This window comes from Oncorhynchus masou, chromosome 28 (genome assembly GCF_036934945.1).
Source record: "Oncorhynchus masou masou isolate Uvic2021 chromosome 28, UVic_Omas_1.1, whole genome shotgun sequence".
Lineage (NCBI taxonomy): Eukaryota > Metazoa > Chordata > Actinopteri > Salmoniformes > Salmonidae > Oncorhynchus > Oncorhynchus masou.
The window spans coordinates 44397672-44421837 of NC_088239.1; positions in this window are offsets into that span (position 1 = coordinate 44397672).

Consider the following 24166-nt stretch of genomic DNA (forward strand, 5'->3'; position numbering starts at 1 on the left):
GCCCATCAGGAAGTCCAGTACCCAGTTGCACAGGGCGGGGTCGAGACCCAGGGTCTCGAGCTTGATGACGAGCTTGGAGGGTACTATGGTGTTGAATGCCGAGCTGTAGTCGATGAACAGCATTCTCACATAGGTATTCCTCTTGTCCAGATGGGTTAGGGCAGTGTGCAGTGTGGTTGAGATTGCATCGTCTGTGGACCTATTTGAGCGGTAAGCAAATTGGAGTGGGTCTAGGGTGTCAGGTAGGGTGGAGGTGATATGGATTAGAGATTGCATTAGAAATGCATTAGAGATTGTTGAAAATGTAACATAAATTGTGTAAATTGATGTTTGTTGTTCAATGAAACAAACACTTCTTTAAAGATTACCCTTCCTTCCTTCCTTCCTTTCCTTCCTTCCATTCGATTTCATTTTCATTCCGCATGCTCTTGGTATAAAACATTATAAAACATAACAGATAAGGAAGGACACACTTTAGGGTGATGATTTGAAGCCTTGCGAGAAGCTTTTAATGTTTCTTGTTTTCATCTTATGCTCTCTTCAACCCTTATGGAATAATCAAGACATCATACACAAAGAAAGATTGCAATTCTCTTTGGAGAAGCAGATTTTTCTGCCTTTCATGAAGCAGTGTGCAGCTCACATCTCAACTGTAAAATGCTATACTGATTTTATGGATCACATGAATTCTTGTATAAAATGTGTTTCTATGAGTCTTGACATTTATCTATTGACTGCACCGTGGACTCCTGCCTCAGAGGACATTGAATCCGAAGGAGAGAGATCAGTCTTCCCATGCATGAGTCCATCTCCATGGGATTCTAAAGATTTCTTGGTTGTAACCCTAGGCATCTTTAATCTGTTACAAACTCAGTTGAGTTTCACTTTCAAAACTAAATCCCTCGCTGGCACGCACACGCACAAACGCAAGCAGGCAGGCACGCAGACATGCACGAGCACACACACAACACACATCTCAGAGTGTCTCATGATTATGTGTCGTAGGCTCATTGACTCCGCCCCTGTGTGCCAGTGGGGTGAAGGAGATAAAAGAAAAGATAAAATAAAAGAAATACACTATCTCTGAAGAAGGACTCCATGGATTTAAGTCTTGCCCTGAATGGTGGGCGGCGTCCTCAAAACTAGCATGGTGGAATCTCACTACTATTGGCTCACTAGAAAATCCCTTAAAAAAAAAAATCTGGATCAGTTGTGACTCCATCTCCATTATAATAGTGAGGAGTTTATAAGGATGTTTGTGGGGATAGCTGTCGGCCTAAATAGGGTATGTGTGTTATCATGATATGAGATCGAGCCGTGACTTGCCAAGACTGATCCAGACATGAGCATTGCTGGTGATTGAGTCTATATGCTCCCAGGTCAGCAGGCATTGGTTGGGGCCCAGTCGATTCAGGAGGACCTGTCTTAGACTATAAAGACCGAATTTGGAACTAAATAAGGTTCTTGAGAGCGATGCCATAGGACAGGGGTGTCAAAGTCAAATGGACGGAGGGCCAAATAAAAAATTTAGCTACAAGCCGAGGGCCGGACTGTTCGAATGTTCATTGAAAATTTTTTAAATGACGCATATAGTCTAGTGAACCTAATTGAACCTACTGAAAACCTAACAAATATATTCCAATATGATCAGATAAATAAAGCAATATTTTCTTATGGCTCTGTCAGTAATCTTTAATTTTCAACAGACACAAAAGACAAATTTCCTTTATATAAAAATCCCCATAACATGAACATTAAATGAAAGAAACCGGTATTCAAGGCACCATCAGTAGCCTATATTTTCTATTTTAGCAAAAGTGGGCTAAATTTACTTCAAAGAAAAAAACAATAATAGCAATTTTCTATCATCCACTCAACTGAAATATTTTTAAAATATAATTGGATTGAAATACAATAAAATAAAGTGCAAAAATCTATTAATCAAAAACAACACTTTGTTTAAGGAGAAGTAACATGCAGTGAAAACAAATATTAAACTTTAACTTTTAAACTTGAACTGAGTAAAAACTCTAAATATGTGATTGCACAGTAATGTTCACTTGTTTGAGGTTGAGGGTGATACTTGGTGGTGTCCCATCTTTTCCACAAGTTCATCAATGTTCGGGGTAAGGCTCTGAGCTGAGGAAATCCTCAGAATTGAGTGGAGGTGTTCAGCAGTAAGTCGACTTCTGTGTGATGTTTTGTTCAGGTTCATCAAAGAAAAAAGTTGTTCACACAGGTATGTGCTGCCAAACATAGACAACGTTTGAGCAGCCTGGATGTGCAGCTGGGGCATTGTGTCGGGGAGGAAACGGGCGAACTCCGCAGCACCCACTGCCGCATATTTTGCCCTCAGTGCATCATTGCATTGGAGGTCAATCAACTCCATTTGGAGGTTTAGTGGTGAGCTTTCCACGTCAACAGCAAATGGGTTACCGAGCAGTTCCAACCTGCTTTTTTGTGCTTCAAAGTCAGCAAATCGGCGTCGAAAGTCAGCGGCAAGCATACCTATTTTATCAGCCAACTGTGCGCTCGGGAACGCACTGGTAGAGAGCTTCTCTTTCATGGTCTGGCAGCTGGGAAAGTGGCTCAAATTTTCTTTCCGCATCTGCGTCTCCCACAGAGTCAGTTTGGTTTTAAATGCCTTCACTGTACTGTACATATCAGAGATGACATGATCCCGACCCTGCAGCTGCAAGTTCATTGCATTCAGATGACTCGTAATGTCACACAGAAAAGCCATTTCACACAGAAACATTTCGTCTCGGAGTTGTGTTGTGTCTTTCCCTTTGCTGTCCAAGAACAGACAAATCTCCTCACGAAGCTCGAAACATCTTTGAAGCACCTTTCCCTGGCTTAGCCATCGCACCTCTGTGTGATAAGGCAAATCACCATGCTCCGTTTCTAACTCCGTCAGAAATGCCTTGAACTGGCGGTGATTCAAACCTTTGGCTCTGATAAAGTTAACTGTGCGCGTGATGATGCTCATTACATGCTCCATTTTCAAGGCTTTACCGCACAACGCTTCCTGGTGTATGATACAATGATAAGCTGTCAGCTCACCTGTCACGTTTTCCTCTTGCATCTTTTCCCGTATCTTCGCCACCAGTCCGCTCCTGTGTCCACACATCGCAGGTGCTCCGTCGGTTGTCAAACCCACGAGTTTTTCCCAAGGCAGCTCCATCTCATTTACACATCTTGACACCTCTTCATACAAATCATGCCCCGTAGTTGTGCCATGCATAGGACGTAAAGCCAAAAACTCCTCTGTCACGCTTAGGCTGGAGTCCACTCCGCGGATGAAAATTGACAACTGGGCAATGTCAGAAATGTCGGTGCTCTCATCCACAGCCAAGGAATATGCAATGAAATCTTTTCCCTTTTTCACAAGCTGCTCTTTTAGATTGATGGACAACTGGTCTACTCTCTCGGCAATGGTGTTTCTGCTCAGACTCACATTTAAAAAGAGTTGCCTTTTTTCTGGGCAAACTTCGTCACAAACTTTAATCATGCAGTTTTTGATGAAATCCCCCTCCGTAAATGGCCGGGCTGATTTAGCGATCTCTAAAACTGGCCTTGACAGCAGCCTGGCCTTGTGATTTGGCTTTTTTGAACAGAGCCTGTCGAGATTTGAGGCCTCGTTTTAATTCCTCTGCCTTTTGTAGCCTTTGTTCCATGTCCATATTCTTGTTTTTGTCCGCGTGTTTCGTTTCATAATGTCGTCTCAGATTATACTCTTTCAGTACCGCCACACTTTCTCCACACAGAAGACACACAGGTTTTCCAGCTACCTCCGTGAACATATACTCCGACTCCCACCTTGTTTGAAACCCCCGGTTCTCAGTGTCCACCTTCCGTTTTGCCATTTTTGATGGGTATCTGAAAGTTAATTTTACTGTGATGCTGACGACTGCTGTGCCAATAAATATTGAAATGAAGCAGCCTACTGCTCGGTGCGTCACCGTTGCATTGTGGGAAATGTAGTATTGGTGCGTGTAAAAGATCTGCGGGCTGCCGGCTTGCTGCGGTCTGCGGGCCGGTTCTAATAATAAATCAAGATCATCCCAGGGGCCGTAAAAAACCTTCTCGCTTCTCGGATGTGGCCCGCGGGCCTTGACTCTGACATATGTGCCATAGGAGAACCATTTTGGGGTCGGCTGTTTTGGAAGAACCATAAATGGGAGTTTTTTTTTTTTAAAACATACAAAAATCCAAAACCAGAAATGTTTCTTCCTTCCAGGACCGGAATTAAATAGCCCTGCTGTCGGGTTTCAAGCCTTATTTGCATATTTCACCCGGTGCCTTTCGAATTAATTTTAGTTACCAGTACCACCGATGACTGTGATTTCTACTGACAGAGACATGGTTGTGTTCATTCATTTTCAGTCCTCTGGCCTTCACCAAGTGAGATCCTAAGTGAATATGTTGCCATTAAAATTGCATTGTTTAAGACAATTTATATTTCATAAGGCCTTCTTTTGAGGGTCTAGTTTTACCCCAATACAGTGGCCTGAAACTCATAGTTTAATGGCCATATCAGACCTTCAAGTCACATTATGATGGCTTGCAAAGTAATATGCAAATCCTTGTTGCAATCCAGTCAGAGTTAGGATATCCAGCATTTGGAATTTTTATTCACTGCCAGAATAATTGCCAGGGTTGGGAAGATTAAGATTTGAAACTATTTTAGACATCAAAACTGGAACAACCATTTCAGTAACAGGTGCATTAAGTCCAAGTAAGAGAATGGAATAATTTAGAAAAATGTATAGTTGAGTAGGATATTATGAATTAATCAAACCATGTACATGCAAAAACATAGATACTGAAACTAACAATTCTAAAAATCTACCTGCAATAGAGCATGCTGGGACATATGATAATGATGGGTGTGGTTTTAGTTCAATTATGGCTATTAACACCAAACCTGGGGTTATTTTACACCACTGAGTTTTAATTCAACTCTTGAATCAACATTAGAAATGATACACTGAAAAATCAACGCTAACCAATGTGCTGTGTGCAATGAAAGGGACACATCTGCAGGCTTCCATCCATTTCAAGAACCTTTTAGAATTCTGAAGAACAGTAGATGCCACGTCAAGAACCGTGGACGTCCTCCAGCGATTTATAAAAACACTTTTACCGTTGAAAAGCAATATCCCAAGTATAAATACAGTAAAGTGCACTCTAAAGGGTACAATAGTGTTTTTTTGTGTGTTTTTTTTTTACACACAACTGCAAACTTCCAAAGAGTAGGCCCTTCAAGGAGTTGGTCTGATGGTAATCAATGATGTCATCAGCCTTCTCCCTTGCTTGAGGAAAAATAGAGGAGCAATAGAGAACCAAAGAGCAAACTGCCTCCCCCCACACAAGTACAGTGAAGTGCCTTTCTTGTAAGCTCCAAACCCAACAATGCAGTAATCAATATCAATGTAGCATGTGGTGGTTGATTTCTGTATTATCAAATGAGGAGAGACAAACTTATCATACAAGTCAGAGTTATACTTCAACTGAATCTTTATTAGTGAGAGCTTTGCAATAGCGATGGCTGGTCGATGAATCACCCTCAGATGATTTGTTGAGAGCCACAACACAAAGGCTACTGAGATCTTTTATAGCAAAGTTCCACCCCCTAGTCGACATAACAAACCACAGATGTTTGGAACGGGTCACAAGGTGAGACTTTTTAAATGAGAAAGCATTCACTATAAATTCTGTTCTTATCGTTCAGTTTGGCTACAAAAACAAGGTTACGATCTCGTTCCTGGTACATCATAGCACAAAAACATCAACTCATCCAATGGCATAAATCAATTGTCATCTCCAGATACTCCCATCTCAAGTAAAACCCCTTCTTGACCACACACCTGGACAAGCTCACTGAGGGGAGTGAGCCTCTAGGTCATACACTATCCCAGGATAAGTGCAACATCAGAGATGACATACAATGGTTCCAGACACTACCCCACACATCTGTCTCAAACCTTATCTCCCCAACGACAAAAGAGGGAGTGACTGGCTGTTACGAATCCCTTTTGGCCCGACAGTCTAGGGGGGATGGTAATGAGACTCGTAACATAACTCATGCAAATTATTATTGTGACAAAGGAAAAGTGTGAACGAAATAAGCACGACAACTGAAATCTACCGTCAAACTCTAGGTTTATTTATAAAACACACGGTAATGGGGGGAGCAGGAAAAGGGGCTGAGCTGGACCCAAGGAAAGAAACAATAAGTATTCAAAAACACCCCTAAGCTAGACTAGCCTACTTTAACAACAGCTAACTAACTAACCAAAAATACAGTGGGTGGTCCGCCCAGTTCTAACTAGTGTATTTAACAAAGTTCACCTACGGGTAGTGTATGCCCATGGGCGACTTGTCTTGGTTTCCCCCTTTTCCACCAGCAATCAAACACAAACACCATAACCAAAAACAATACTCACAGGTGATGACAAAGTGCTATGAGGTGCTTAAACAAAAGAGAGGTTACGACACAAAGCGAGAGTGAAACACAGAGACCTACAGACATGGCATTTACAGAGAGATTGAGCTGGGAGCTGGGCTGAGCTCTAGAACAAACAAATGGGGTTTTTAAACCATGGGGAAGGAACTGTGATAGGTCAGGAAATTGGAGGAGGTGTGTCTTCTGATTGATGATTGGTTGTTGACTGATTGGGGAGTGATGATTTTCACCTGTGAGGGGAGAAGGAGAGAAAAGAAACACACACACAGGATACACACACACACACAGGATAACTGTATCCGTAACACTGGCGCACAGACAATGTGGAGACAAGTAATTGTTTCCCCGTTAATCACGCCATCACTTCACATGGTTTAAGAATAGGTAAAGACACATATGAAGACAATGTTCCCTCCTGTCCTCTTCCCTTTCTGATATTCTGCATAGCACCAGGGACATGTGACAGACAAGCCTGACCTCTCCCCTCTCTGGGCCCCAGGTGACTGAGCCCCAGCTGAGGGAAGAAGTGCAAGTGCCAACACCAGACTCCGACGGGATATATTCTAATAACAAGTAAATAATATAACATAGTATGCAGATAAGATATCTGAATTATCTATGTTACCCAAGTAATTCTGATTCTCCCGCCACAAGCACTAAAAATAAAATAAGGTAGGACAAAAAAAGGTAATAAGAACACAAGGAAGTAAGAAACTATAGTATTTACAATGTGCAGGGACACTGAAGGGATTTAGGCAGATACAGTATATTAGGTGACTAGGTATCAGGATGTATGATAAACAGAGTAAAATCGAGGCAAATGAGGATTGTATGTGAGTGGGTGTGCATGTGTGCATAGTCAGTGTGTGCATGCTATGTGTGTGTTATGGTGTCAGTGTGTGTAACTGTGTAGATTCCTGTGAGTGTGCAAATATTAAACGGTCTACTCACATAGTCCATGTGGCCATTTTGTTAGCTATTTAGTCGTCTCATTGGATTGGAGATATAAGCTTTTCAGGAGCCTGTTGGTGTCAGATTTTATGCACCGGTACCACAGAAGCAGAGAAAACAGTCGGCTGGATTTTTAAAGATTTTCCTGGCATTCCTTTCACACCACCTGATGTAGAGGTCCTTTAGTTAATTTGATGATTCTATATTACTTGTTTCTTGTGTAATTTATAGAACAGTCAAGATAACATCTGAAAACTCCCTCGAGAGGTGGAAAGGTCGATATTTGACCATCAGGTATTCCAAAACGTGTCGAGACTTCCACTGCGCTCGAGTCACCATTTGTTGTTGATGAAGAGGCAAATCCCTCCCCCTCTTCGATTTCCCTGACTCTAATGTCCTGTCCCCTCAGTGAATGGAGAGAGAGAGAGAGAGAGAGAGAGGGGGCAGAGAGAGGGAGGCAGAGAGAGAGAGGCAGAGAGAGAGAGAGGCAGCACACAGGAGCAGCTCAATAAATCACTGTGTTGGATGGGGGGATTAGTCCAGGGCATTTAGCTACCATCTCTTTACCAGCAACTCAATCCCATCATGACAAATAGTACGACATGACATGGGCCTGCTATACAGTCTGTCAATTTCTACGTAACAATCCTCATTGCATTACAGGGCCAATTTCATGGGTCCTCCAGTAAGAAGAACCTTTTCAATAATAATCTTCACTGACAATGCTTATTTGCCCAGGAACATTGATGGAAAATGTACCCAATTGTCATACTTGAGTAAAAGTAAAGATACCTTCATAGAAAATTACTCAAGTGAAGTTCACCCAGTAAAATAATACTTGAGTAAAAGTCTAAAAGTATTTGGTATAAATAGTATAGAAAGTAAAAGTATAAATCATTTCAAATGTCAGGAATAGTACATTCTTTCTTCAGGAATGGAGTGAAGCAAAAGTAAAAGTTGTCAGAAATATAAATAGTAAAGTAAAGTACAGATACCCCCCAAAAGACTTAAGTAAAAATACTTTATTAAAGCACTTTAAATTATTTATTTTTTTTAACCTTTATTCAACTAGGCAAGTCAGTTAAAAACAAATTATTATTTACAATGACGGCCTACCGGGGAATAGTAGGTTAACTGCCTTGTTCAGGGGCAGAACAACATATGTTTACCTTGTCAGCTCAGGGATTCAATCCAGCAACCTTTTGGTTACTGGCCCAACGCACTAACTACTAGGCTACCTGCCATACTTAAATACTTTAAACGACTGCCCAGGACTAGGCTTAATCTCGGTCTATGAAACTGGCCCAGAAATGCTCCTTGTCACTAAGAAAGTAAATCAAAATGCTGTTTTAGCGCTGAAAATCTCTGTCTGTCTGTCTCTGTCTGACCCAACATTCAGTCGTGGTACACAGGGAAAGCCATCAGTGATTTAGAGTTTGTCTAAGCTGAGGCTGTTTACTCAGACCTGGTACACACTACACAGGAAGAGCCATCAGTGGTTTTGGGTTTCTGGCTGAGGCTGATTGAACCAACATCCAGTTGACCTTGTAGACCGAGGAAGTGCCAAAGAAGGAGAGCCATCAGTGAGCTGGGAGTTCTAACTATGTCCCTTTCTATTTCGGAAGAGTGTTCAGTGGCTGACCCCTTGATTTGTTCAGCCTGTCACAGCGGAAGAGCAGGAAGTGGACCTTCAGTCCTGACATGGGCATAGCAGCACATAGACAACAAACGTTTGATTAACTCGAAAGTCTACTTTATTCTCCCTCCCCTTGTGTCTAATCTGTGTTATGTTCTGCAGAAACTAAAACAGATAAATAAAATAACAAAATAGAGCTTTGAGGGGTCCTTGTGTTTCAGCACTGGCTGGGAGAGACAATGGGCCAAATTATATTTACAAAACCAATCAATTGGTAGTTTGTTTAAACGTGTTTTAATTACAACTCTTAAAAATGGAGATTCAATTATTAAAAAATATTCTCTGGCGTTCTGATTCACATTACAAATTCTTTACTATTAAATGCTATTGCTATTAAGTCCATTTATTTTGTTTTACCATGACACATTACAAACTTTTTTATGGGTTTTACAATATTATTACACATAGAATCCAATAATAGGATCTCTGTTGGTTTGCCTGCATTCCAATTAATTATGCCAGCAAATTATATTGTACCTGCATAGATTAACTATCCAACAACCTGGGTTATTGGTCAACCTTATCAGCCATACCAGATTCCCAGTTTTTCTATGATAATATGATTGCACAAATAAACAGTCAATATCAAGTTATCTGAATTTGAATGACATGAACCCATTTCATTCCTATCACATCCAATACAAACAGCTTTGACCAAGCAGCAACTATTAATAAAATAAAATCAAGTTTTAACACACCAACCTGGAACGTCAACGCTGGTGATCAATTGGCTGGACTAATTGTTTATCTTAGATAAGGGAATACAGGCAAAAGGTCAACAATCACAGGTCGCGCAAGCTTTCTCCCAGTCCCTGCAGATAGGAACATTAAGCAGATGTTTTAACTGCAAATACAACTAATAAGATAAGTCAAAGAGAACATGGTTCAGAGTGAATAAGTCTGTTGAGAATACATTTAAAACAGTAAAAAAATGCAATAATTAATACTGGTCACAATGTGTACGACCAGAGACAAACATACACTACATGAAAGTTTGTGGACACCTGCTCGTCAAACATCTCATTCCAGGGCTCCTGAGTGGCACAGTGGTCTAAGGCACTGCATTGCGGTTCTAGCTGTGCCACTACAGATCCGGGTTCGAGACCAGGCTCTGTTGCAGCCGGCCGCAACCGGGAGACCCATACGGTGGTGACAGGGGGACCCATTTTGGCATTGCTCATGGCGATCTAAGGCTTTTGTGCGGCTGCTCGGCCATGGAAACCCATTTCAAGAAGCTCCTGACGTACAGTTCTTGTGTTGACGTTGCTTCAAGAGGCAGTTTGGAACTCGGTAATGAGTGTTGCAACCGAGGACAGACAATTTTTATGTGCTTCAGCACTCGGCAGTCTGGTTCTGTGAGCTTGTGTGGCCTACCACTTGGGCAGAAAGTTGACTAACAGACTTGTTGGAAAGGTGGCATCCTATGACGTTGTAACATCGAAAGTCCCTGAACTCTTTAGTAAGGCCATTCTACTGCTAATGTTTGTCCATGGAGATTGCATGGCTGTGTGGTCGATTTTATACACCTGTCAATATCAGGTGTATAAATTGCCGAATTCACCAATTTTAAGGTGTGTCCACATACTTTGTATATATAGTGTACTTCATAATCTTCCATTTGTAAAGCAAGAGCGTACACAACAAAGGACACATGAAATGATTGAGGCGTTCAACCACCAAAACGCATATTCATCAAATCTAGAAAGATTGAGAATAAAAAGCACAATACAAAATAGTTGTTATAAAAGTCTTATGTACAGCCTCCTTCACACTCACAAGACAGTTGCTTTTAATCCAGCAAGTTGTAGCTCCGACTTCCACTAGGATTAACATTTTAATTTCAGTGACGCAGATATTTCAGTACGCTGCCCAAAACCAGGAGTCATTTCATTCTGAGGCTTTTGAGGCTGAAATCCATCTAATTCATCCCTTGCTTCTCAAACGAGCAAACTAAGAAACAGAGGTACTAGACACAGTAGTTACTTAGTCTGCAACACCCATCGAACGAAACCAGCGGACGTCCTGGTCCTCATCTGAAAAGATAAGAAATACAGGAACTTAGCAAAATGAAGGGGACCAAACTGAAATGGAAAGAGAGGAGAGAAAGAAAAATGACAGTAACTTTAGCATGAACTGAAATGGAGGAATGTGAATCAGTGAAAAATGTCCGTTAACACATCCTCACACCTGAAAACCACCTCTGCCACCTCTGGTGCCACCTCTGATAACCTGCTCGACCACTCCTTTTATTATCAACACAAACCATGTCTGGGTGATATGAATTGAGACACTTGTGCATTTATTTAATTCTTTATTTCACTAGCCAAGTCATATAAGAACAAATTCTTATTTACAATGACGGCTTACCCCGGCCAAAACCTAACCAATCTGAGCGCCGCCCTATGGGACTCCCAATCACGTCCGGTTATGATACAAACCAGGGTCTGTTGAGACGCCACTAGCACTGAGATGCAGTGCCTTAGACCGCTGTGCCACTCAGGAGCTTTTAAGTAAGAAGGCCTGAGCATATATACCATTGAGGTTATACAGGCTAGCTCATGTTTAAATGTGAATGATGCCATTTTTAGTTTACAATCAGCAAACAGCAGGCTACAATAGGAATGACATAAATGAAATGGAGAGCACAGTTCTTCAACTGATGCCAGCTGCACCACAAGGTCTGTCGCTCTTATCTGAGCCTCAAACGTGTGTTTCAAACAATTTAGTGACATTTTGGAAAGAATTTAAAAAAACATCTGTCAGTGTCATAAAGTGTCTTCTGAACACAGTCCTCATGGAACACCCGAGGGAAACAGTGCAGGACCCTAAATCCACACCTGCAGTATGAGCAGCCTTTCTGCACCCACTCTCCATGGAGAATGCTACCACAGCTCCTGCAGGGACAGGGAGCAGAGCAGAGCAGAGAGAGTGCAGGACCCTAAATCCACACCTGCAGTATGAGCAGCCTTTCTGCACCCACTCTCCATGGGGAATGATACCACAGCTCCTGCAGAGACAGGGAGCAGAGCAGGGCAGAGCAGAGAGATACACGTCAAAACAGGCTCGATACATCACTTTAGACTAGTGAATATGTGTTTCCTCCACGGTCAAACAGGCCTGGAAATATTGGGATATTAATTATTGGGAAATTAAATTACCCGACACGTTCGTCGTATTCACAGCTCCGGTCAATGAAGTGTGGCGGGCATGCGCAAAAGCTTCCCAAAATACAGGTGCCACCATTTTTACAACAGTTTTGTCTCTGCTTTGGACCTTCGGGAAAAGAGAAAGACATAGGGTAGAAGTTTAATATGGATGTTGTGAGTGTTGTATTTACACTCAGGCTTTAGCCCTGGGGTGCGTTCAGCAGGGCACAGCATTGCACAACGTTCAGATAGAAATATAGCATGTAGAACAGACATGCCTCTCTGACATGTAGAATAAGGAATCATGTTGGTTCTATTCATGACATTTCTATCTGCAATGTTTCACAACATTTGCCTACTGAAGATGGCCCTGGAGACACTGTCCAGAATGCTGGCCAGCAGACTGGCAAACACAGTTTTAACACATTCCTTCAGAACCATGTTTTCAATGACAGAGCGATAACAGCTGAGAAAACAGCTTGACTGAGGCTTAGGCTATGTTGTTTTGGTGAATTAAGACAAACAAACAAACAAATGATGCAGGATATCGAACGTGTGATAAAGAGGGAACATAAATCGCATTACAAAGCAAGACAGGCCGAATAAATTCACCCAAAGTCAAACTCAAATTCACTGCAGTGAGTTTATGGAGGCCATGTAGGTTGATATCAGTAATGTTATGCAATTAATGTCCAACTTACTTCCAGTGAGGCCGACGAAGGGTAAGACCAAGCCCGCATCACAATGTTTTCTGTCCCCAGCAGGAGAGTTCATCTCTTTGAACTGGTTCAGGTAATCATGGTTCTGCTGGATCGTTTTCCCAGAGTCTACCGCTCTGGTCAATACCTCTATGGTTTTGGTACATTCAGATCCTTCACAGCCTTGGATAAGAGAGAATGGCTACTATTTAGGTATAGCATGTAAACAGTTTCAGATGAGCAAACTAGGGCCAAGGGCCAGATGCAAATTGTTAACAAAATATTGACAAAAGCCTACGTGATCCAATTGTAATTGCAACAACTGCCGGCAAGAAAACCATAAAATACATTAGGGGATCGTTTATTTTATTTGATGTTGAAAAAAATATAGGCTACAGACATTTCTGAACTTAAAACAAATGTGACAAAAAAAAAAAAAGTTGCCAAACTCATTCTGTTCTCCCGGAGTTTGCCAATAATCCAAGCTCACATGCAGAATGCTTCTTCGAGGCCTATTGCAACAGGCTAAAGTAAACATTCAGTTAACACGTGATACAGGCAGTTACGTAACCCACTGTTCCGGGGCCGTCATTGAAAATGAGAATTTGTTCTTAAACTGACTTGCCTCGTTAAATAAAGGTAAAATAAAAATAAATAAATAAAAATAAATACTGCTCCTCTCTTCTGTTCCATGTACACAAGCTCTGTATTCCAGAGGATGCGATACTCTCTGGAGAAAAGCATCCATCCAGCATTGTGGCGACCCTTCCCAAAGGCGGCAAGCTCAAACCCCTGATGGCATTTTTGCGCATATTTGCCCAGCCTTCTCCAGTGAGGTCATACCCACCGCAGGAATCTCGGCATGCAAATCATGGAGCGCTCCTCTGTGACGGTAAAGTTTGAAGCTTTGCTTTTTATAATGGAGAACTGTGATTTGTATTGTGACAATGTAACAATGCAGTATACCGAGGTCACGCGCAAGGTTGTGGGCAAGAAAATACGATTCTAGCATCTTTGGTCTGCACAACAAAAACATCATCATTTTCCCTCTCCATCCACAAAGGAGAGTGGTTTCTAAATGCCACATTACTTGTACATGGTGACCTGACCTCCTCAATAATTGTATTCTGGCATAGGAAAAACGTACCTATAGTGCAATTGGGAAGTATCGCAGACCAGCTGGCTGGTGTGTTCACAGGTATATTAAATCTCTCACTATCCCAGTCTGTTGTCCCCACATGCTTCAAGATGGCCACCACTGTCCCTGTACCTAAGAAAGCAAAGGGAATTGAACTAAATTACTATCGTTCCGTAGCACTCACCTCTGTCATCATGAAGTGCTTTGAGAGACTAGTCAAGGATCATATCACCTCCACCTCACCTGCCACCCTAGACCCACTTCAATTTGCTTACTGCCTCTAACCCTATTATGGGGGCTGAGTCACTGGCTTACTGGTGCTCTTCCATGCCTTCCCTAGGAGGGGTGCGTCACTTGAGTGGGTTGAGTCACTGACATGATCTTCCCGTCCGGGTTGATGCCCCCCTCGGGTTTGTGCCGTGGGGTAGATCTTTATGGGCTATACTCGGCCTTGTCTCAGGGTAGTAAGTTGGTTGGTTTGAAGATATACTTCTATTGGTGGGGGGGGGTGTGCTTTAGCAAAGTGGTTGGGGTTATATCCTGCCTTGTTGGCCCTGTCCGGGGGTATCGTCGAACGGGGCCACAGTGTCTCCCGACCCCTCCTGTCTCAGCCTTCTGTATTTATGCTACAATAGTTTGTGTCGGGGGGCTAGGTCAGTCTGTTATATCTGGAGTATTTCTCCTGTCTTATCCAGTGTCCTGTGTGAATTTAAGTATGCTCCTTCTAACTCTCTCTCTTTCTCTCTTTTCTGTCTTCTCTCAGAGGACCAGAGCCCTAGGGCCATGCCTCAATACTACCTGACCGGATGACTCCTTGCTGTCCCCAGTCCACCTGGTCGTCCTGCTGCTCCAGTTTCAACTGGTCTTTCTGTGGCTATGGAACACTGACCTGTTCACCGGACGTGCTACCTGTCCCAGACCTGCTGTTTTCTCTCTCTACTGCACCTGCTGTCTCTAACTCTGAATGATCAGCTATGAAAAGCCAACTGACATTCACTTATGAGGTGCTGACCTGTTGCACCCTCTACAACCACTGTGATTATTATTATTTGATCCTGCTGGTCATCTATGAACGTTTGAACATCTTGGCCATGTCGTGTTATAATCTCCACCTGGCACAGCCAGAAGAGGACAGGCTGCCCCCAAAACCCTGGTTCCTCTCTAGGTTTCTTTCTCGGTTCCTGCCTTTCTAGGGGGGTTTTCCTAGCCACCGTGCGTCTACATCTGCATTGCCTACTGTTTGTGGTTTTAGGCTGGGTTTCTATATAGCACTTTGTGACATCGGCTGATGTAAAAAGGGCTTCATAAATAAATTTGATTGAAATTTAATTGATTACCAACATAAGATGAGACAGCCTACAGGGTGGAGGTGAGGGCTCTGGGAGTGGAAAATAAGCTCCCAGATTGCAATTCCAAAGGCTTCCACTAGATGTCAACAGTCTCTGTTCAAGGTTTCAGGCTTGTTTCTTCCCAAACAAGGAATAATTTTGAGTTTTGGTAATGGGAGTCAGAGCAGGAAATCAGTCGGTGCGCGCACCTGCTAATTTTGCTTGCCTTTTGAACATACTTCTTTCCGTATTAAATATTATAGTTTAATTACATTTTAGGGTACTTGAGGATTGAAATATAAATGTATTTTGACTTGTTTTAACAAAGTTTAGCAGTATCTTTTTGTATTCCTTTCTCTGCATGTTGAACGAGTGAATTACTCAAATCGATGGAGCCAACTTAACTGAGTTTTTGGGATATAAAGAAGGTTTTTATCCAACAAAATGACTATGGATGTTGTAGCTGGGACCCTTTGGATTGCTAATCAGAGAAAGCATTTCAAAAAGTAAATGAATATTTAATCACTATTTGTGATTTTATGAAGCCTGTGCGAGTTGAAAAATATTTTGATGTGGAGTGCCATCCTCAAACAGTCACATGGCATGCTTTCGCTGTATAGCCCAGACAATGCAATTAGATGAACAAGACTTTAAGCTTTTAACCGATATAAGACACTTGCATGTTCCTAAATGTTTAAAATCCATAATTTTGATGATTATTTATTTGAATTGCGGACCCTCCAATTTCATTGGAAGATGTCGACAGGTGTCCCGCTGGCGAAACCCGCTAGCCCTATTAAGAACGGAGACAAATTTGACCCTAACAATTACAGAGGCATTTGTGTGAACAGTAACCTGGGCAAGGTTTTCTATAGTATTATAAATTTAAGAGTTCTAAACTTCCTTAGTAAGCACCATGTCTTGAGGAAAAGTCTAATTGGATTTATACTAAAACATCGCATGATCAAACAAAAACTCAGCAAAAAAAGAAATATCCCTTTTCAGGACCCTGTCTTTCAAAGATCATTTGTAAATCCAGACAGGACTGGCAAAAAGTGCTCTTCACTGACGAGTCGCGGTTTTGTCTCACCAGGGGTGATGGTCGGATTCGCGTTTATCGTTGAAGGAATGAGCGATACACCGAGCGTGTACTCTGGAGCGGGATCGGTTTGGATGTGGAGGGTCCATCATGGTCTGGGGCGGTGTGTCACAGCATCATCGGACTGAGCTTGTTATCATTGCAGGCAATCTCAACGCTGTGCGTTACAGGGAAGACATCCTCCTCCCATATGTGTTACCCTTCCTGCAGGCTCATCCTGACATGACCCTCCAGCATGACAATGCCACCAGCCATACTGCTCGTTCTGTGTGTGATTTCCTGCAAGACAGGAATGTCAGTGTTCTGCCATGGTCAGTGAAGAGCCCGGATCTCAATCTCAATGAGCACGTCTGGGACCTGTTGGATCAGAGGGTGAGGGCTAGGGCCATTCCCCCCAGAAATGTCCGGGAACTTGCAGGTGGCATGGTGGAAGAGTGGGGTAACATCTCACAGCAAGAACTAGCAAATCTAGTGCAGTCTATGAGGAAGTGATGTACTGCAGTACTTAATACAGCTGGTGGCCACACTGACAGTTACTTTGATTTTGACCCCCCCTTTGTCCAGGGACACATTATTCCATTTCTGTTAGTCACATGTCTGTGGAACTTGTTCAGTTTCTGTCTCAGTTGTTGAATCCTGTTATGTTCATACAAATATTTACACATGCTAAGTTTGCTGAAAATAAACGCAGTTGACGGTGAGAGGATATTTATATTCTTAATCCATTCCTTACTTAGATTTATGTGAATTTTGGGTATATGTTGTGAAACTGTTAGATATTACATGTTAGATATTACTGCACTGTCAGGGCTAGAAGCACAAGCATTTCGCTACACCTGCAACAACATCTGCTAAACACGTGTATGTGATCATTCCGCATTAGCATTGAATAGCCCCTGTGATATACAACTTTTCAGGGAAGTTAGGAACCAATATACACAGGCAGTTAGGAAAGCAAGGCTAGCTTTTTCAGGCAGAAATGTTCATCCTGTAGCTCAAACTCAAAAAAGTCTTGGGACACTGTAATGTCCATGGAGAATAAAAGCACCTCCTCCCAGCTGCCCACGGCATTGAGGCTAGGAATCACTGTCACCACCGATAAATCCACTATAATTGAGAATTTCAATAAGCATTTTTCTACGGCTGGCCATGCATTCTACCTGGCTACCCCTAGCCCGATCAACAGCCCTGCATCCCCCACAGCAACTCGCCCAAGTCTCCCCCATTTCTCTTTCACCCACATCCAAATAGCTGATGTTCTGAAAGAGCTGCAAAATCTGGACCCCTACAATTCTAGACAATCTGGTACCCTCTCTTTCTAAAATTATCCGCAGAAATTGTTGCAACCACTCTTACTAGCCTGTTCGACCTCTCTGTCATATCGTCTGAGATTCCCAAAGATTGGAAAGCTGCCGCAGTCATCCCCCTATTCAAAGGGGGAGACACCCTAGACTCAAACTGTTACAGACCTATATCTATCCTACTCTGCATTTCTAAGGTCTTTGAAAGCCAAGTTAACAAACAGATTACCGACCATTTCGAATCCCACCGTACCTTCTACGCTATGCAATCTGGTTTCCGAGCTGGTCATGGGTGCACCTCAGCCACGCTCAAGGTCCTAAATGATATAATAACCGCCATCGATAAGAGACATTACTGTGCAGCCGTCTTCATCGACCTGGCCAAGGCTTTTGACACTGTCAATCCCCACATTCTTATCGGCAGACTCGACAGCCTAGGGTTCTTAAATGATTGCCTCGCCTGGTTCACCAACTACTACTCTGATAGAGTTCAGTGTGTCAAATCGGAGGGCCTGTTGTCCGGACCTCTGGCGGTCTCTATGGGGTGCCACAGGGTTCAATTCTCGGGCCGACTCTCTTTTCTATATACATCAATGATGTCGCTCTTGCTGCTGGTGATTCTCTGATCCACCTCTATGCAAATGACACCATTCTGTATACTTCTGGCTCTTCTTTGGACACTGTGTTAAAACTTCTTAGGGCTGCAATCCTGTTAACGGGATGATATGACAACAGCCAGTGAAAGTGCATGGCGCCAAATTCAAATCAACAGAAATCTCAAAATTAAAAGTCCTCAAACATACATGTATCTTATACAGTTTTAAAGGTAAACTTGTTGTTAATCCCACCACAGTGTTCGATTTCAAATAGGCTTTACAGCGAAAGCACTACAAACGATTATGTTAGGTCACCACCAACTCACAGAAAAATTCAGCCATTTTTCTATCCAAAGAGAGGAGTCACAAAAAGCACAAATAGAGATAAAATGAATCACTAACATTTGATGATCTTCATCAGATGACACGCATAGGACTTCATGTTACGCAATACATGTACGTTTTGTTTGATAACGTTCATATTTATATAAAAAAATCTCAGTATACAATGGCGCGTTACATTCACTAGTTCCATAAACATTCGGTGATATTGCAGAGAGCCACATCATTTTACAGAAATACTCATTATAAATGTCGATAAATACAATTGTTAGACATTAATGCAACTGCTGTGTCAGATTTAAAAAAAAACTTTACAGAAAAAGCAAACCACTCAATAATCTGAGACGTTGCTCAGAAAATATATAAAATTATCCGCCATGTGGGAGTCAACAGAAATCATAAATCACATTATAAATATTCCCTTACCTTTGACGATCTTCATCAGAATGCACTCCCAGGAATCCTAGTTCCACAATAAATGCTTGATTTGTTCGATAATGTCCATGATTTATGTCCAAGTAGCTACTTTTGTTAGTGTGTTTAGTACACAAATCCAAACGCTCGTGCAGGTCCATCTGAACGTCAGACGAAAACTTCAAAAAGTTATATTACAGGTCGAAGAAACTTGTCCGACTAAGCATAGAATCAATCTTTAGGATGATGTTATCATAAATCTTCAATGAAGTTCCAACCGGAGAATTCATATGTCTGTAGAGAAGCCATGGAACGCAGGTCGCTATCATGTGAAATGCGCGTGACCAGGACCTGGCTCTCTGCCAGACCACTGACTCAAAGAGCTCCCATCCTGCTCCACAACATAGTAGAAGCCTCATTCAAGTTTCTAAAGACAGTTGACATTTAGTGGAAGCCCTAGGAAGTGCAACTTCATCCATATCCCACTGTGTATTCAATAGGAGCTGGGTTGAAAATCGACCAACCTTAGATTTTCCACTTCCTGTTTGGATTTCTTCTCAAATTCTTGCCTGCCATATGAGTTATGTTATACTCACAGACATCATTCAATCAGTTTTAGAAAATGCAGAGTGTTTTCTATCCAATACTAATAATAATATGCATATATTAGCAACTGGGACTGAGGTGCAGGCCGTTGACTCTGGGCACCCCTGGGCACCTTTCATCCACCTTTCATCCAAGCTACTCAATACTGCCTCTGCAGCCATAACCTCCAGACGAGCTTCAACGCCATACAACTCTCCTTCCGTGGCCTCCAACTGCTCGTAAATGCAAATAAAACTAAATGCATCCTATTCAACCGATCGATGCCCGCAGCCGCCCGCATGTCCAGCATCACTACTCTGGACGGTTCTGACTTAGAACATGTGGACAACAACAAATACCTAGGTGTCTGGTTAGACGGTAAACTCTCCTTCCAGACTCACATTAAGCATCTCCAATCCAAAATGAAATCTACAATCGGCTTCCTATTTCGCAACAAATCATCCTTCACTCATGCTGCCAAACATATCCTTGTAAAACTGACCATCCGACCGATCCTCGACTTCGGCGATGTCAATTACAAAATAGTCTCCAACACTCTACTCAACAAATTGGATGCAGTCTGTCACAGTGCCATCCGTTTAGTCACCAAAGCCCCATATACTACCCACCACTGTGACCTGTATGCTCTCGTTGGCTGGCCCTCGCTTCATACCCGCCGCCAAACCCACTGACACCAGGTCATCTACAAGTCTCTGCTAGGTAAAGCCCCGCATTATTTCAGCTCACTGGTCTCCATAGCAGCACCCACCCGTAGCACATTTGGTCACCCCCAAAGCCAATTCTGCATTTGGCCACCTTTCCTTCCAGTTCTCTGCTGCCAATGACTGTAACAAACTGCAAAAATCACTGAATCTGGAGACTCATATCTCCCTCACTGGCTTTAAGCGCCAGCTGTCAGAGCAGCTCACAGATCAATGCACCTGTACATAGCCCATCTGTAAAGAGTCCATCCAACTACCTCATCCCCATACTGTATTTATTTATTTATCTTGCTCCTTTGCACCCCAGTATCTCTACTTGCACATTCATCTTCTGCACATTTACTAATCCAGTGTTAATCTGCTATATTGTGATTACTTCGCCACCATGGCCTATTTATTGCCTTACCTCCCTTATCCTACCTCATTTGCACACACTGTCTATATACTTTTTTTATTCCATGTGTAACTCTGTGTTGTTGTATGTGTCGAACTGCTTTGCTTTATCTTGGCCAGGTCGCAGTTGTAAATGAGAACTTGTTCTCAACTAGCCTACCTGGTTAACTAAAGGTGAAATTAATTTGAAAGTATTGAGAACCCTTGACTTTTTCTACACTATATTACATTACAGCCTTATTCTAAAATTGATTAAATGAAGAAAAACATTTCATCAATCTACACACAATACCCCATAATGACAAAGTGAAAACAAGTTTCTAGAAATGTTTGCAAGTGTATTAAAAATTCAAAACAGAAATACCTTTTTAACATACTTAAGATTCAGATCCTTTGCTATGTGACTCAAAATTGAGCTCAGGTGCATCCTGTTTCTATTGATCATCCTTGAGATGTTTCTGCAACTTGATTGGAGTCCACCTGTGGTATATTATTTTGAAAGGCACACACCTGCCTATATTAGATCCCACAGTTGACAGTGCACATCATGGCAAAAACCAAGCCATAAGGTCTAAGTAATTGTTCAAAGAGCTCAGAGACAGGATTGTGTCAAGGCACAAATCTGGGGAAGTGTACCAAAACATTTCTGCAGCATTGAAGGTCCCCAAGTACACATTGGCCTCCATCATTCTTAAATTAAAGAAATTTTGAACTACAAAAACACTCTCTAGAGCTGGCCGGCAGGCCAAACTGAGCAAACGGAGGAGAAGGGCCTTGGTCAGGGAAGTGACCAACAACCCAATGGTCACTCTGACAGAGCTCCAGAGTTCTTCTGTGGAATATGTTAGAACCTTCCAGAAGGACAACCATCTCTGCAGCACTCCACCAATCAGACCTTAGTTCAAGGCATGGTTCACATCAGGCAATGCTTCATGTGAATAGCAAACTCACATTTTGTATGTGTTTTTTATATTGCAGGGCAGCTCTAAACAACGTCTCCAATCTCGTCTCATTGTTTGGACTCCTGACTCCAATTATATTTTGGAGAAGTCATTAGCCTCGGGGTTCACATACTTTTTCCAACCTACACTGTGAATGTTTAAATTATGCATTCAATATAGACAAGAAAAATACAATAATCTGTGTGTTATTAGTTTAAACATACTGTGTTTGTCTATTGTTGTGACTTAGAGGAAGATCAGATCACATGTTTTGACCAATTTATGCAGATATCCAGGTATTTCCAAAGGGTTCGCACACTTTTTCTTGCAACTGTACGTAAATGTGATATTTCCATGTTTCATTTTTAATACATTTTTACTTTGTCTTTATGGGGTATTATGTGTAGATTAAATCAGTTTTAGAATAAGGCTGTAACGTAACAAAATGTGGAAAAATTCAAGGGGTCTGAATACTTTCTGAATGCACTGTATATAACCTGCAATATGATATGATAGCCCAGTCAGTGGTTGCTGGATAGATAGATATTTCTGAATATTTCTGCACCAGTCAGAAGCCATTTCACCCTATCCCCATCCCCCCCAATTGAAAAAAACTGAGAAACATTCAGTTGTGCTCAGTGTTTCAGACAGAATTGGGTTTATCTACACTCCTAAAAATAAATGTGCAAGTTGGAACCAAATAAAATTATTGAGAGAGATGCCATAGAGCAGGTATTCCCAAACTGGGGTGCGTGTACCCCTGGGGAGGCCATCAGGAGTACGCCAAACAAAAATGTGATTCACATTTATTTTCGTCACATTTTCAAAGGATATTTTTAAAGTACTGGACAGCTTTGTGACATCAAATGGACTTTGGTGGTCAAGATGTGTTGGTATCTGTGCTGATGGTGCAAAAGCCATGACAGGGAGACATAGTGGAGTGGTAACGCGCGTGCAAGCAGTTGCTCCCAACGCCACTTGGGTACACTGCAGCATCCACCGAGAGGCTCGTGCTGCCAAAGTAATGCCTGACAGCTTGAAATACTTTTTGGACACTACAGTGAAAATGGTTAACTTTGTTTTAAAGCAAGGCCCTTCTGTATGTTGTTACGTGCATTCTTTCAAGCACACCCTTCTCATTAACCTGTGGTGAGTTATTCACAATGTTTGATGAACAAATACAGTTTTATGTGTAAGATGGCTATATAAAGTGCAAAATTCTAGATTATTATTATGTTATTATTTGTGCCCTGGTCCTATAAGAGCTATTTGTCACTTCCCCCGAGCCGGGTTGTGACAAAAACTCACACTCATTCTTATATTTAATAAATGTATCATATAGTGCGTGTGTGGCAGGCTTACAATGACGTCAAAAAACAACATTTTAGAGTGCACTGACGCTGGTGCTAGAGAGGGTATGCAGCTGGAGGTTGAATGTATGAAGGGGTACGGGACAATAAAAAGTTTGGGAACCACTGCCCTATGGCATTGCTCTCAAGAACCCTATTTGGTTCCAACTTGCAGTTGGATCTAGTTCTTGCCAGGGAGGAAGGGAGGGAGGGATACTCCGCCACCCAGTAACACAGGAATGACATCACCCCCTGGCACATTTTTTCCAGTGAGATGCTAAACATGATGCTGCCAGCGTGAAGTTTCCCCTAGGTACAGGCCTAGGATCAGCTTCCCCTTCCCAATCTTAATCTTCACCATAAGTGGGAGCATTTTTAAACTGACAGTCTACTTTATTTACTTTATTTTCACTAGTGGTGGTCACAGAATTACCTCTCAATTGTTTTTTATCTTGTTGAGCTGTAGATGCCAATAAACCTACCTTATCTTTATTTTGGACCATTTGTTGTTTACATTGCTTGTGTCCCAAATTGCACCCTATTCCTTATTTAGTGCACTACATTTGTCCAGAGCCCTTTAGGACCTAGTCAAAAGTAGTGCACTATACCATTTTTGATTCAGTCTTTGTGTGGTTGGTCTGTAATTGCTATGTTAAAATTCCACCGGCATACAGTATCTTGTCTGAGAACATCTGCTTGCTTCTTTAACAGACGTCTCGGTAAATAACAAGCAGAGTGAAATATTCAAACTGTTATGCAATTATTATTCTGGAGATAAGGTTATTGGTGTATGACTACCTGCTGTAAGGCTGTAAGGCTGGCTATTATCTGATGCAGCTCTCGCACAGGCACATGCCAGGGTTGCATCCCAAATGGCACCCTATTCCCTGTTTAGGGTTGCTCAAGATCCACTGCGAAATTTGACGTCCGTTCAGGTAAGCAGAACGTCAGTGGCCTCATTTACAACCATTGCGTAAATTCAACACTAATTATCTGCA